This window comes from Salvelinus namaycush, unplaced genomic scaffold, assembly GCF_016432855.1.
Source record: "Salvelinus namaycush isolate Seneca unplaced genomic scaffold, SaNama_1.0 Scaffold113, whole genome shotgun sequence".
Classification (NCBI taxonomy): Eukaryota; Metazoa; Chordata; class Actinopteri; order Salmoniformes; family Salmonidae; genus Salvelinus; species Salvelinus namaycush.
In genome coordinates this window covers 237,771-253,228 of record NW_024057820.1, presented here as the reverse complement: position 1 = coordinate 253,228, position 15,458 = coordinate 237,771, and the positions used below count along the sequence as shown (strand labels likewise).

Genomic DNA, 15,458 nt, shown 5'->3' with positions numbered 1-15,458 from the left:
TCAATGGCTTGCAGTATTATAATAAGGCAAAATCCTCCCCAATTGCAGTTCCTAGGTTTTTTTTCTTTTTCTCCGGTAAAGACAATAACGTTTCTCCGTCTTAAATTTTATTGTTTATTTACGTATTAGGGTACTTAAGGTTTGATTATAAACGTTGTTTGACTTGTTTGGAAAAGTTCATTAGTAACGTTTGGGATTCATTTTGTATGCATTTTGATGGAGGGAAACAGATTGGATTATTGACTGAAGCGCGCCAGCTAAACTGAGTTTTTATGGATATAAAGAAGGACTTTATCGAACAAAAGGACCATTTGTGACGTAACTGGGACCTTTTCGAGTGCCAACAGAAGAAGATCTTCAAAGGTAAGGCATATATTATATCGCTATTTCTGACTTTCGTGTCGCAACTCCCTGGTTGAAAATGATTTGTTATGTATTTGTATGCGGGGCGCTGTCCTCAGATAATCGCATGGTTTGCTTTCGCCGTAAAGACTTTTTGAAATCTGACACCTTGGCTGGATTAACAAGAATTTAAGCTTTATTTTGATGTATAACATATATTTTCAAGAATGTTAAATATTTGAATTTGGTATTTTTTAATTGCGCGTTCTGCAATTTCACCGGATGTTGGCCAGATGGGACGCTAGCTTCCCAACTACCCCAAAGAGGTTTTAAGATGAATGTTGTTTTAATTCTATATGGGTCATGCATTGCTTTGGTCTGGTGTTCTCTTATGGGTCAATGTTTTTAATTAGAATATAGCAATGAGGCTCTCTCCTCAATCACTGACAGTTTCTTTGGAAAGTATTCAGAACCCTTGACTTTTTTCACATTTTGTTACGTTACAGCCTTATTCAAAAATGGATTAAATAAAATTATTTTCTCAGCAATCTACACATAATAGCCCATAATGACAAAGTGGAAACAAGTTTTTTATACATTTTTGCAAATGTTTTAAACACACACAAATTATTTACATAAGTATTCAGACCCTTTGCTATATGAGACTCATAATTGAGCTCAGGTGCATCCTGTTTCCATTGATCATCCTTGAGATGTTTCTACAACTAGATTGGAGTCCACCTGTGGTAAATTCAATTGATTGGACATGATTTGGAAAGGCACACACCTGTCTATATAAGGTTCCACAGTTGACAGTGCATGTCAGAGAAAAAAAAAACATGAGGTTGAAGGCATTGTCCGTAGAGCTCCGAGACAGGATTGTGTTGAGGCACAGATCTGGGGAAGGGTACCAAAACATTTCTGCAGCATTTAAGGCCCCTGATTTAGCCCCCTGCAGTAAAAGGTTATTCATGGAGTAAAATTATCTGTTTAAGTCATTAGTAAAGGGCACATCGTTAAGAATACAGTTATCTTTTATTTTGTGGTCTATATCCTGTCAATCATTTATTCCTTCATAAACAGAAAACATATGTCTGCCTAAACACAACATGTATTCAAGGGCCCCTCTAGGTTCACAACCTCTTGACCATTACATCTGGATAGCTGACAACTATTTTTTAAAGGGTAAAAGTGATCTGTTTAGGTCGTCAGTAAAGGAAGCATAGTTAAAGAGTACAATTAACCTTTCAAAGAGGATGGTGTGAGGCCTCTGGGGCTTATTTTGGTGGGGTTGACTGAGACATCCCTCGGACACTCTTTTATGGGGGGTAAAATGTATCTGTTTAGGTCATCAGTAAAGGGGACATCTTAAAGATTACAATGACCCTTTCAAGACAGACATCCCCCGGACATCCCCCCATAACTATTTTTAAAAGGGTAAAAATTATCTGTTTAGGTCGTTAGTAAAACATATGTTTTGAAAGACACCTGGGGGTCCAGGTTGTTAGTTATTTTGTGTACATGTAACCGATGTGAAATGGCTAGCTAGTTAGCGGTGGTGCGCGCTAGCAGCCTTTCAGTCGTTGACGTCACTTGCTCTGAGACATTGAAGTAGTGGTTCCCCTTGCTCTGCAAGGGCCGCGGCTTTTGTGGAGCGATGGGTAACGATGGGTGACTGTTGTTGATGTGTGCAGAGGGTCCCTGGTTCGCGCCTGGGTATGGGCGAGGGGACGGACGTAAAGTTATACTGTTACATACATATAGTTCCCCTGTGTGCAAGGGCCCCCCTAGATTCACAACTTCTTGACCCTTAACATTCCCAGCCAAGGGGAGAGATAGAGGGAGAGAAAGAGAGAGAGATATATTTCATTGAAGGTAAATGACATTTTCTTTCAAACCTTTTATTTTATTCAAAAACTTTAGTACAGTCATTTAAACATACATATTACAATTATTAAAGTTTACTATGTAATATTAAATACTATATTATGTCACTAATGTTTTTTTACTAAAGAACTTTATATAAATCATACATGTTATTATTACATGTAGCAACACAACATGACAACAACATGGTTGCAACCCCACATAACAACAACATGGTAGCAACACCACATAACAACAACATGGTAGCAACACCACATAACAACAACATGGTAGCAACACAACATAACAACAACATGGTAGCAACACAACATGGTAGCAACGCAACATGGTAACAACACCACATAACAACAACATGGTAGCAACACAACATGGTAGCAACACCACATAACAACAACATGGTAGCAACCCAACATAACAACAACATGGTAAATTCCCAATCTGGCCCTCAAACCATCATGGTCACCTAATAATCCCCAGTTTACAATTGGCTCATTCATCCCCCTCCTCTCCCCTGTAACTATTCCCCAGGTCGTTGCTGCAAATGAGAACGTGTTCTCAGTCAACTTACCTGGTAAAATAACGGTAAATAAAATAATAAAAATAGCAACACCACATAACAACAACATGGTAGCAACACCACATGACAACAACAAGGTAGCAACACAACATGGTAGCAACAACATATAACAACAACATGGTAGCAACACAACATGGTAGCAGCACCACATAACAACAACATGGTAGCAACACCACATAACAACAACATGTTAGCAACACCACATAACAACAACCTGGTAGCAACACCACATGGCAGCAACACAACATGGTTGCAACACCACATGACAACAACATGGTAGCAACACAACATGACAACAACATGGTAGCAACACCACATGACAACAACATGGTAGTAACACAACATGGTAGCAACACAACATGGTAGCAACACCACATAACAACAACATGGTAGCAACACAACATGGTTGCAACCCCACATAACAACAACATGGTAGCAACACAACATGACAACATGGTACAAACATTATTTGGCACAGACCAGAGCACAATGGCAAGAAGGTAGAGACAGCAATACATCACACGAAGCAGCCACAACTGTCAGTAAGAGTGTCCATGATTGAGTCTTTGAATGAAGAGATGGAGATAAAACTGTCCAGTTTAAGTGTTTCTTGCAGCTTGTTCCCATCGCTAGCTGCAGCGAACTGAAAAGAGGAGCGACCCAGGGATGTGTGTGCTTTGGGGACCTTTAACAGAATGTGACTGGCAGAATGGGTGTTGTATGTGGAGGATGAGGGCTGCAGTAGATATCTTAGATAGGGGTGAGTGAGGCCTAAGAGCGTTTTATAAATAAGCATTAAACCAGTGGGTCTTGCGACTGGTATACAGAGATAACCAGTTTACAGAGGAGTATAGAGTGCAGTGAGGTGTCCTATAAGGAGCATTGGTGGCAAATCTGATGGCCGAATGGTAAAGAACATCTTGCCGCCCAATGTATCCTACCATGACTATATCCAACTCTACTCCATGTGTTGCCACTATCATGTATCCTACCATGACTATATCCAACCCAACTCCATGTGTTGCCACTATCATGTATCCTACCATGACTATATCCAACCCAACTCCATGTGTTGCCACTATCATGTATCCTACCATGACTATATCCAACCCAGCTCCATGTGTTGCCACTATCATGTATCCTACCATGACTATATCCAACCCTACTCCATGTGTTGTCACTATCATGTATCCTACCATGACTATATCCAACCCAACTCCATGTGTTGCCACTATCATGTATCCTACCATGACTATATCCAACCCAACTCCATGTGTTGCCACTATCATGTATCCTACTTGGCTGAAGCTTTGATCCAGAGGAAGAGGTATTGAGGAGCAGGGAGGTTAAAGGTCACTTCAGGATACAGCTGTTACTCTACACTATCTTTAGATAATCCAGTAATGAGAGAAACTGAATAGAATATTTAGGGCCCTATCAAATCCGTTTTCTTTTCTTTTTTTAACCTAATTACATTTTCTCAGTTTAGTTTTTCCAGGTTTCTGATTTGTCCCTGTTTTTCTGTTTTTCTCTCTAAATCACACTGTTAATAGAAAAACAACAACAATGGATGTTCTAAGTCCACAACAATACTTAAACCACATCAGGAGACCACTTTTGAAGTCTGAGAAAAATCTAAGAAATGTTCATTTTTGTGTGTAGATACCCTTTAATGTTAGTGGCACCAGCAAGAGCCTTGCTTGGTTTGTGGTGTCTCTGTAGCACACATGTGATTGCAGAGTCTGCTGAACAAATCACAACTGGATTGATGCAAATAATCATGATATCATTCTGTCAGGTAGGCATAGACTACTTTGTAGTTAACATTTAATTGACAAGGTTTTTGGGAAAGCTTTTCCATCAACCAGAAGATGGTTGTCATTAGCATAATCGCCCAACAGCTAAACATAGTGGTAGACAAATGCACTCAGACAGGGGGATTTCAGGGCTGTTTCCTCTTCAGGAAGTTGAAGGAAAATACAAATCACTGAGGCTAATTTAGACGACTTGCAGGCAGTGGGTTCAGAATAACTATGACATAAAAATGAAAACTCTTTAATCTGTCACCTAATCCTACCTAATGGGCAGGTCAGCCCTGGAGTAAAGTATTGGCTGTAAGAGAAAACATAACATCTGTTTTTTTATTTTTTATTAGCTCTCATGACATTGCTTGCAAGAATAAACATTGTAATTAATATTTTTCCAATCTGCGTTACCCACCCCAGTCAGCAGATGGCGATTTGAGTCTTTCAGGTGATGCTGCTTGTGTGACGTATAATCTAGTGGACCGAACTGGAGGCTTCTTCAACAGCGACAAAAGGCTTCTGATTCAACCAACGTGGTGATTTGCTAGCGAACCTAAAACTGAAACATTGAAGCGCTTTAGACCAATCTTGTGTATTTTACTCTTAGTGTTTTGAATATAATTCTGTTTACTTGTCTACTAGTTCATTTAAACGTAATTTGCTTGTTAAATTTGCAAATGTGGTAAACTGATAATGCACTAGGCTAATCGACCGGAGCATGAGTTCACTAAGCTCGGCGGAGAAAGAAGCTCTGATGAAAGGAGAGGAAGAAGCTTTCAGGATGAATAAGGAGGAAGAGGAAGCTATCACATTGAAAGAAGAAGAGGATGATATTACAGTGAAAGAGGAAGATGGGGAAGAGGTTGTCAAAGAACATGGCCAAGATGTTCAAATGTTCATAAATGACCAGCATGGTCAAATAATAATAATCACAGTAGTTGTCGAGGGTGCAGCACCTCAGGAGTAAATGTCAGTTGGCTTTTCATAGCCGATCATTAAGAGTATCTCTACCGCTCCTGCGGTCTCTAGAGAGTTGAAAACAGCAGGTCTGGGACAGGTAGCACGTCCGGTGAACAGGTCAGGGTTCCATAGCCGCAGGCAGAACAGTTGAAACTGGAGCAGCAGCACGGCCAGGTGGACTGGGGACAGCAAGGAGTCATCATGTCAGGTCGTCCTGAGGCATGGTCCTAGGGCTCAGGTCCTCCGAGAGAGAAAGAGAGAATTAGAGAGAGCATACTTAAATTCACACAGGACACCGGATAAGACAGGAGAAGTACTCCAGATATAACAAACTGACCCTAGCCCCCGACATAAACTAATGCAGCGTAAATACTGGAGACTGAGACAGGAGGGGTCAGGAGACACAGTGGCCCCCTCCGATGATACCCCGGACAGGGCCAAACAGGAAGGATATAACCCCACCCACTTTGCCAAGGCACAGCCCCCACACCACTAGAGGGATATCTTCAACCACCAACTTACCATCCTGAGACAAGGCCGAGTATAGCCCACAAAGATCTCCGCCACGGCACAACCCAGACAGGAAGATCACGTCAGTGACTCAACCCACTCAAGTGACGCACCCCTCCTAGGGACGGCATGAAAGAGCACCAGTAAGCCAGTGACTCAGCCCCTGTAATAGGGTTAGAGGCAGAGTATCCCAGTGGAGAGAATTGGAATTGACCCTATACATTTGCAACACAAACAATATTTGACAAAATCATGATGAAAAAGGCCATTTTAGACATATTCATGCCTCTTGATTGTAATAGATGGTCCTAAGTTTACGTCTGTTTGCTGTTCTCGTTCACACGGGAGAGAGACGTGACTATCGTGGATCCTCTGGGGAGCCTCAACAACATCCTGATGCTGATGGGGCAGAGAAGAATCTCTCCAGATCAGAACACCAGATGGTACAGCTTGGTTTGTTCTAGAATACAGCTTGCTCTATCGGGGTCTGGGCTGCGTTTCTGTAAAGCACTTCATGACAACAGTGACATCAGCATCCATAATGATATATGTCTGTGTCCCCTCTTTATGGTTACCAGGACAACGCTAGCCCTTTCACCCTCCCGGAGTCCCCGTGTCGTGCCTCTCCCGTTAGCGCCTTACTGCTGGGTATGAAGAGGTTGTCTGTGCTGCTGGTGGACTGCAGGAAAACAACGGGGATGAGTGGAACTGTGAGAGGAGGAGAAGAGAAGAAAGGATCAGATTTGACTCATCAAAGTAAGTGCTGTAGTTTAGTTTGAACAAATACAATAGATCTGCCCACTTGTATCTGTTACCAGGACAACCAGCAGAGTTCTGTTAGTTGACAGGAAGATAGACTGGTGGATATGGATGTTATGAATATCATAACACTGAAAAAGGATTCTGCCAATGGAAAGAGAGAAACCAATAGACCATATAAAACCTTGATGAAAGTTAGCTTTAGAGAGAAAGTTTCAAGATGATCCAATGTAAGCTGCTTGTTTTACAAAAACTTTTCCTTAAAACATTATGGATGTTGCATTGCCTGTCCCAGTCAACCCCCCCTATCTTTACAAGACTGTAGAACAGGCAAACTAAACTCCAGACACTGTTAATTAATGAACTAATACTGGAGGAAAGCTGTGATCAGGCTGCCCACTCAAGAGAAAGCTTCAAACTGTAACCAGTGCCGTCAACCTGGTTCAGGTTATCTGTCAACCTACCAGGGTAGTTACAAACAGTAGAGGAATGTAATCATCAACATGTTTTGATCATATCTTTACTAATGCTGCAGAAATGTGTTTTAAAGCAGTTTCCAGATCCATCAGATGTAGTGATCACAATATAGTAGCCATGTCTAGGAAAGCCACAGTTCCAAAGGCTGGGCCTAATATTGTGTAAAAGAGGTCATACAATACGTTTTGTAGTGATTCCTATGTTTTTAATGTAAATAATATTTGTTGGTCCGTGGTGTGTAATGATGAGCAACCAGACGCTGCCCTTGACACATTAGAAAATGCTTATCCCAGTTACTAATAAGCATGCACCCGATAAGAAAATGACTGCAAAAACTGTTAAATCCACGTGGATTGATGAGGAATCAAAAAATGGTATGATGAAGAGGGAGGCAAAAGAGATGGCAAATAGGTCTGGCTGTATAACTGATTGGCAAACGTATTGCAAATTGAGAAATCATGTGACTAAACTGAATAAAAAGAAGAAGAAACTACACTATGAAACAAAGATAAATGACATGAAGAATGATAGTAAAAAGCTTTGGAGCATCTTAAATGACATTTTGGGCAAAAAAATCAACAATGACATGTCACTGGTGTCTGACAACGTGGATGGAAAATTGAGGATAATAGCGGCCGATATTGCCACTCCTATTTGCCTTGTCTTTAATTTAAGCCTACTAGAAAGTGTGTGCCCTCAGGCCTGGAGGGAAGCTAAAGTCATTCCACTAACCAAGAATAGTAAAGCTCCCTTTACTGGCTTAAATAGCCGACCAATCAGCCTATTACCAACCCTTACATTTTTTGGGAAAAAATAGTTTGGCCAGATACAATGCTATTTTACAGTAAACAAATTGAGACTTTCAGCTTATAGGGAAGGACATTCAATAAGCACAGCACTTACAAATGACTGATTGGTTGAGAGAAATTGATGATGATAAAAATATTGTTTGGGCTGTTTTGTTAGACTTCAGTGCGGCTTTTAACAATATCGATCATAGTCTGCTGCTGACAAAAACGTATGGCCTTACACCCCCTGCTATATTGTGGATAAAGAGTTCAAAAAAAGCTCACCTTTCTTTAACTAGGCAAGTTGGTTAAGTACAAATTCGTATTTTCAATGACGGCCTAGGACTGCCTTGTTCAGGGGCAGAACGACAGAGTTTTACCTTGTCAGCTCGGGGATAAGATCCAGCGACCTTTCGGTTACTGGCCTAACGCTCTAACCACTAGGCTACCTGCCGCCCCAGAGCCACCTGTCTAACAGAACACAGAGAGTGTTCTTTAATGGAAGCCTGTACAACAAAATCAAGGTAGAATCAGGAATTCCCCAGGGCAGCTGTTTGGCACCTGCTTGTTTCAATCTTTACCAACAACATGCCAATGACATTTGAGTAAAGCCTGTGTGTCTGTATGCGGATGACTCAACACTGTACACGTCAGCTACCACGGCAACTGAAATGACAGCAACACTTAACAAAGAGCTGCAGTTAGTTTCAGAATGGGTTTCAAGGAATAGTTAGTTAGTCCTAAATATTTCAGATTACCTTAAATTACATGGGCTACTATGCTAATTCTGTAGCGGTATTGTTAGAGGGTGGTAAAGATAAAGTTTTGTTGGGGCGCCAGGCAGGTATTAACCCTAGTTATTAAAGGTAGTTAATACCTATTATAACATTATTATTATTTAAACCGAAAGGATGAAAGTAGAATAGATAGTGTAGCGCTTCCAGACACATTCTAAACATGATGGAGTCTTAAAGGAGGACTGTAGCATCTAATGATGAAACATGATGGAGTCTTAAAGGAGGACTGAAGCATCTAATGCTGAAACATGATGGAGTCTTAAAGGAGGACTGAAGCATCTAATGATGAAACATTGTGGAGTGTTACAGGAGGACTGTAGCATCTAATGATGAAACATTATGGAGTCTTACAGGAGGACTGTAGCATCTAATGATGAAACATTATGGAGTCTTAAAGGAGGACTGTAGCATCTAATGATGAAACATAATGGCGTCTTAAAGGAGGACTGTAGCATCATGAGGTAGTCACCTGGAATGCATTTCAATTAACATGTGTACCTTTTTAGAAGTTAAGGTGTGGAATTTCTTTCCTTAAAACCTGTTTGGGATAGGGGGCAGCATTTTCACATCCAGGTTGAAAGTGTGCCCAAAGTAAACTGCCTGCTACTCAGGCCCAGAAGCTAGGATATGCATATAATTGGTAGATTTGGATAGAAAACACTCAAAAGTTTCTAAAACTGTTAAAATAATGTCTGTGAGTATAACAGAACTTATTTGGCAGGTGAAACCCCGAGGACAAACCATCCAGGAGGAATTTTATTTTTGTTGAGTTGACTATGTTTTCAATTGTTTTTTTGTGGCACTTTTCTTTGGCACTTGGTTGCAGTTCCTATTGCTTCCAGTAGATGTCAACAGTCTTTAGAAATTGGTTGATGTTTTTCTTAAGAGAAATGAAGAAGTACGGCTATTCAGAACGAGGGTCCAGCCTAGTGCTCTCTAATGTTTTGATGCGCGCTCCAGGTCACATGCTTCACGTTGTTTTTATCCGGTATTGAACACAGTTTATCCCATCTTAAATTTTATCGATTATTTACATTTTAAAATACCTGAAGTGTGATTAGGAAAGTTGTTTGAAATGTTTGGACAGCGTTTACAGGTAACTTATTAGATATTTTGTAGTCATGTTGGGCGAGTTGGAACCGGTGTTCCAAATAAATGGACATTTTGGAGATATAACGACGGAATTAATCGAACAAAAGGACCATTTGTGATGTTTATGGGACATATTGGAGTTCCAACAGAAGAAGCTCTTCAAAAGTAAGGCATGAATTATATCGTTATTTCTGAGTTTTGTTTCGCGCCTGGCGGGTTGATATATGATTGTCATGTGTTTGTTTGATGGGGTGCTGTCCTCAGATAATCGCATGGTTTGCTTTTGCCGTAAAGCCTTTTTGAAATCTGACACAAGTTAAACTTGAATTTGGTGAATTGCACTTGTGAATGCATGAAAGTTAAATATTTCTAATAAAAAATATATATATTTCGCGCTCTGCAATTTCACCGGATGTTGTCGAAACGTTCCGCTAGTGGAACCCCTAGCCATAACAGGTTTTAATGTGTTTGAGCCAATCAGTTGTGTTGTGACAAGGTAGGGGTGGTATACAGAAAATAGCCCTGTTGGGTAAAAGACGAAGTCCATATTATGTCAAGAACAGCTCAAATAAGCAAAGAGAAACAACAGTCCATCATTACTTTTAGGACCATCACAGGAATGGGAGACCCAGAGTTACTTCTGATGCATAAGTTCATTAGAGTTACCAGCCTTAGAAATTGCAGCCCAAATAAACGCTTCACAAAGTTCAAGCAACAGACATCTCAACATCATCGGTTCACAGGAGACTTCGTGAATCAGGCCTTCATGGTCGAATTGCTGCCAAGGAACCACTACTAAAGGACACCAATAAGAAGAGACATGCTTGTGCCAAGAAACACGAGCAATGGACATTAGACCGGTGGATATCTGTCCTTGGGTCTGATGAGTCCAAATTTGAGATTTTTGGTTCCGAGCGTCATGTCTTTGTGAGATGTGAGGGAGGTGAACGGATGATCTCCGCATGTGTGGTTCCCACCGTGAAGCATGGAGGAGGAGATGTGATGGTGTGCGGGTGCTTTGCCGTTGACAATGTCAGTGATTTATTTATTCAAGTCACACTTAACCAGCATGGCTACCACATCATTGACCTTGGTCAACACACCTCCAGGCTGTGTAAGAGCTATTTGACCAAGAAGGAGAGTGATGGAGTGCTGCATCAGATGACCTGGCCTACTCAATCCCCCGACCTCAACCAAATTGAGATGGTTTGGGATGAGTTGGATTGCAGAGTGAAGGGAAAGCAGCATACAAGTTCTCAGCATATGTGGGAACTCCTTCACAACTATTGGAAAAGCATTCCAGGTGAAGCTGGTTGAGAGAAAGCCAAGAGTGTGCAAAGCTATAAAGGCAAAGGGTGGCTACTTTTAAAGAATCTAATATATATTTTGATTTGTTTAACACTTGTGGTTACTACATGATTCCATGTGTTTTTTAATAATTTTGATGTCTTCTCTATTATTCTACAATGTAGAAAATATTAAAAATAAAGAAAAACCCTTGAATGAGTAGGTGAGTCCTAACTTTTGACTGGTACTGTACATTAAATTCCCTGGCAACAGTTCCAGTGGACGTTCCTGCAGTCAGCATGCCAATTGCCCGCTCCCTCAGAGATCTGTGGCATTGTTGTGTGACAAAACTGCACATTTTCGAGTGGCCTTTTATTATCCTCAGCACAAGGTGCACCTGTGTAATAATCAAGCTGTTCAATCAGCTTCTTGATATGCCACACCTGTCAGGAGGATGGATTATCTTGGCAAAGAATAAATGTTAACTAACAGGGATGTAAAAAATTCTGCAATCTTTTTTTATCAGCTCATTAAACATCCAACACTTTACATGTTGAGTTTATATTTTTGTTAATTGTATTAACTGTCAGTTTTAGGAACATCTACCCAAAATATTTCACCTTATTTTTTACTTTACCCAAAATATGACATCGGCGATAGTCAAAATTTTGGAAATCTGTGAACGTCTAAATAAGAAATTGGGCCATTTAAACATCATGTGTCGAACCCTTTCAACAACGGGGAGATGTTACTGATGTGCTTTGTGTCTTCGACGTAAAAACCAGTTTTGGACTATCACACAAAATTAACTATTTAGTTATTTTATGTTTAAGGAAGTTTGTAGGTCACATTCTGTATCATACAACTATGAAGGTTATATATTTAGAACCACCTGCTGATAGGAATCCAGCGATGTCTGTGTTAGTGTCATAGAACTGTCTAGTTTTTTGTGTTCTGACTTGTAAAACAGGATGAATAAAATAAGTAATGTAAACATATCAGTATTACCAGGATGCTCTACAACATTTGTTTTAAAATCACACAAAGATTGTTAAAACTGGCCTCAGGTTATTGAGAGATCTGATTCAGGATTTACCCTCGTAGCAAGGTTGTTTTATCATGTGGAGGTTTCATTCAGGTCTCTATTTTTTTTTTTAACACTGTCTTTGGCAGGAGAAAGACCAGACTCAGAGGAACCAGAGCCAGGGACGTCCAAACCAGCAAGACGACACCAGTGCTCCCACTGTAGAAAGGGTTGTGACCGGTTATGGGACCTGAAACGGCATGAGAGAATACACACAGGGGAGAAGCCTTACCACTGCTCCCAGTGTGGAAAGAGTTTTAGCCATAAAGGAAACCTGAACCAACACGAGAGAATACACACAGAGAAGCCTTATCACTGCTCCCAGTGCGGAAAGAGTTTCAACCTGCCGGGGGAGCTGAAATGGCATGAGAGAATACACACAGAGGAGAAGCCTTACCACTGCTCCCAGTGTGGAAAGAGTTTTAACGATTTAGGGAACCTGAAAAAACATGAGAGAACACACACCGGGGAGAAGCCTTACCACTGCTCCCAGTGTGGAAAGGGTTTCAGCCAGCCGGCGAAGCTGAAACGGCATGAGAGAATACACACAGGGGAGAAGCCTTACCACTGCCCCCAGTGTGGAAAGTGTTTCAACCAGCCGTGGGAGCTGAAATGGCATGAGAGAATACACACAGGAGAGAAGCCTTATCACTGCTCCCAGTGTGGAAAGTGTTTCAACCATTCGGGGGACCTGAAACGGCATGAGAGAATACACACAGGGGAGAAGCCTTATCACTGCTCCCAGTGTGGAAAGAGTTTTAACGATTTAGGGAACCTGAAAAAACATGAGAGAATACACAGGGGAGAAGCCTAACCACTGCTCCCAATGTGGAAAGTGTTTCAACCAGCCGGGGGAGCTGAAATGGCATGAGAGAATACACACAGGGGACTTGCTGTCTTATATTGTTGAATAATAATGATTACCTGTTTTTACCATATGAACTTGAATTGTACAAAGTATACTAAAACATATATTTGTATGTTTTTATTAGAAAACATGAATTGAATATGGAGTATGTCAGTTTGAATAGAGTAGGTCAGATTCCATGTGTTTAAATTGTCCTTTTTTAAACTCTGTGTTTGTGTTTATCTGGGTGTCTTTCCTCCAGCACTACAGATAATCAAGTGATATTTGGATGTGATGCATTTGTTCCGTTGTTTACATTTGCATTGTTGGCCCACTGATGATTTAATGAAATGAAAATGTTCACAGACTCTGTAATGCAAAATGTTAATTGTATGTGTCCACATATCTGAGTATGTGACTTGTGGTGGATGAATCAGAATTAGTTGGGTAACATAGATAATTAAGATGTCTTATCTGCATAATATGCTCATGTGATATACTTGTTATTAGAATGTATCCCTTCGGACTCTGGTGTTGGCAGTTGCACTTCTTCCCTCAGCTGGGGCTCAGTCACCTGGGTCCCAGAGAGGGGAGAGGTCAGGCTTGTCTTTCACATTTCCCTGGTGCTATGCAGAATATCAGGAAGGGAAGAGGACAGGAGGGAACATTGTCTTCATATGTGAATGTATCTGTTAAACTATGTGAAGGGATGGTGTGATTAATGGGGAACCAATTACTGGTTTCCACAATGTCTGTGCGCAAGTCACTCCCTCCTTTGGCATTGGGGGGAGGTGTATGGCAGTGTCTGGAACCATTGTATGTCCTCTCTGATGTTGCACTTATCCTGGGATAGTGTATGACCTAGAGGCTCACTCCATTCAGTGAGTGTGTCCAGGAGTGGGGTCAAGAAGGGGTTTTACTTGAGATGGGGGTATCTAGAGTTGACAATTGAGTTATGCCATTGGATGAGTTGGTGTTTTTGTGCTATGAAGTACCAGGAACGAGATTAGAACCTTGTTTTAGGGACCAAACTGAATGATAAATTATAGCGAATGCTATCTGGCTACGGGATACTCTTTTCTCATTATAAAGTCTCACTTTGTAAACTGTTCCTAATATCTGTGGTTTATGTCGACTAGGGGGTGGATCTTTGCCATAAAAGATCTCAGTAGCCATTGTGTTGCCACTCTCAACGGTTCATTAGAAATAGTGAATTGTTGAAAGTCATTGCAAAGATCTTATTATTAAAGATGTAGTTTAAGTATAACTCTGATTGGTGTGTGAAGTTTGTCTCTCCTCATTTGGTAATACAGAAATTAACCACCACAGACTAACCTTGTGAAACTGACCTATTATAATCTCCTGTTCCTGGGAGTATCATCCTGTGTTGCAAACCAGCTGCACCTGCGTCCTTGTATGAATAATATCCCACCCAGGAACAGGAAACTAAAAAGATATGTGCTCATCACCCAATGCTTCAGGAATTCAGACTGTCTACACTGTGCTGTGTAACTGTTATTCTCTCTGAGCTCAGAAATAAAGAATCTTGGTTTGACTTGGACTCCAGCAGATCCTTATTTTATAATATCCACCACAACTCTCCCACGGATTGCTGTTTATCATTGTCTCAATGAAGAGTTCTTTGTTTGACTTTCCTGGGGTCATTTACAAGTCTCCCACTGGTTGAATAAACGTTGTTTCCACGTCATTTCAACAAAACAAATACATGTGATGATGTTTGATTAATGTGAAAAACTGATTGGATTTGTAAAAAGCCATGAACATCAGGTATTTTTTATTTTTCACCGAACTGGCAACCTAAATCCAATGACAGGTGACATTTTGTGTTGATTTCATGTTGAATTCACTTTAGTTGACGACTCAAAGAAATGTAAAGAGAAACTAGATATTGAACTGACGTCTGTGCCCAGTGGGCTGGTTTGAATACGCGGCAAGTGTTGAATCAATATCCACCTTAGTAGCTAAGTTTCCATGTAATTTGCGACAGATTTCCATGTGAATATTCTAAAATCTGCATGAAACAATAAACATATTTTCCCACCAGAAATGTTTGCATCAAACAGACTTATTGCGGATAAAAGGCTTTGCGTTATGACGTAGTGCACAAGAAGAATAACGTTTGCTGTTAAATTCCCATGTACCGAATGAAAAATACAAGTTAAATTGGTTTCCATCACATTTTCAACTCCACTGATGGTTTTAAAAACTTGCGTAAAATAGAAAAC

General features: G+C 40.6%; 1 pseudogene; it reads left to right on the top strand.

Annotated features, from left to right (window-relative positions):
* Positions 1-13,204, top strand: part of LOC120035883 — a 36,625-nt pseudogene extending 23,421 nt beyond the window's left edge.
* The last annotated feature ends 2,254 nt before the right edge of the window (positions 13,205-15,458 follow it).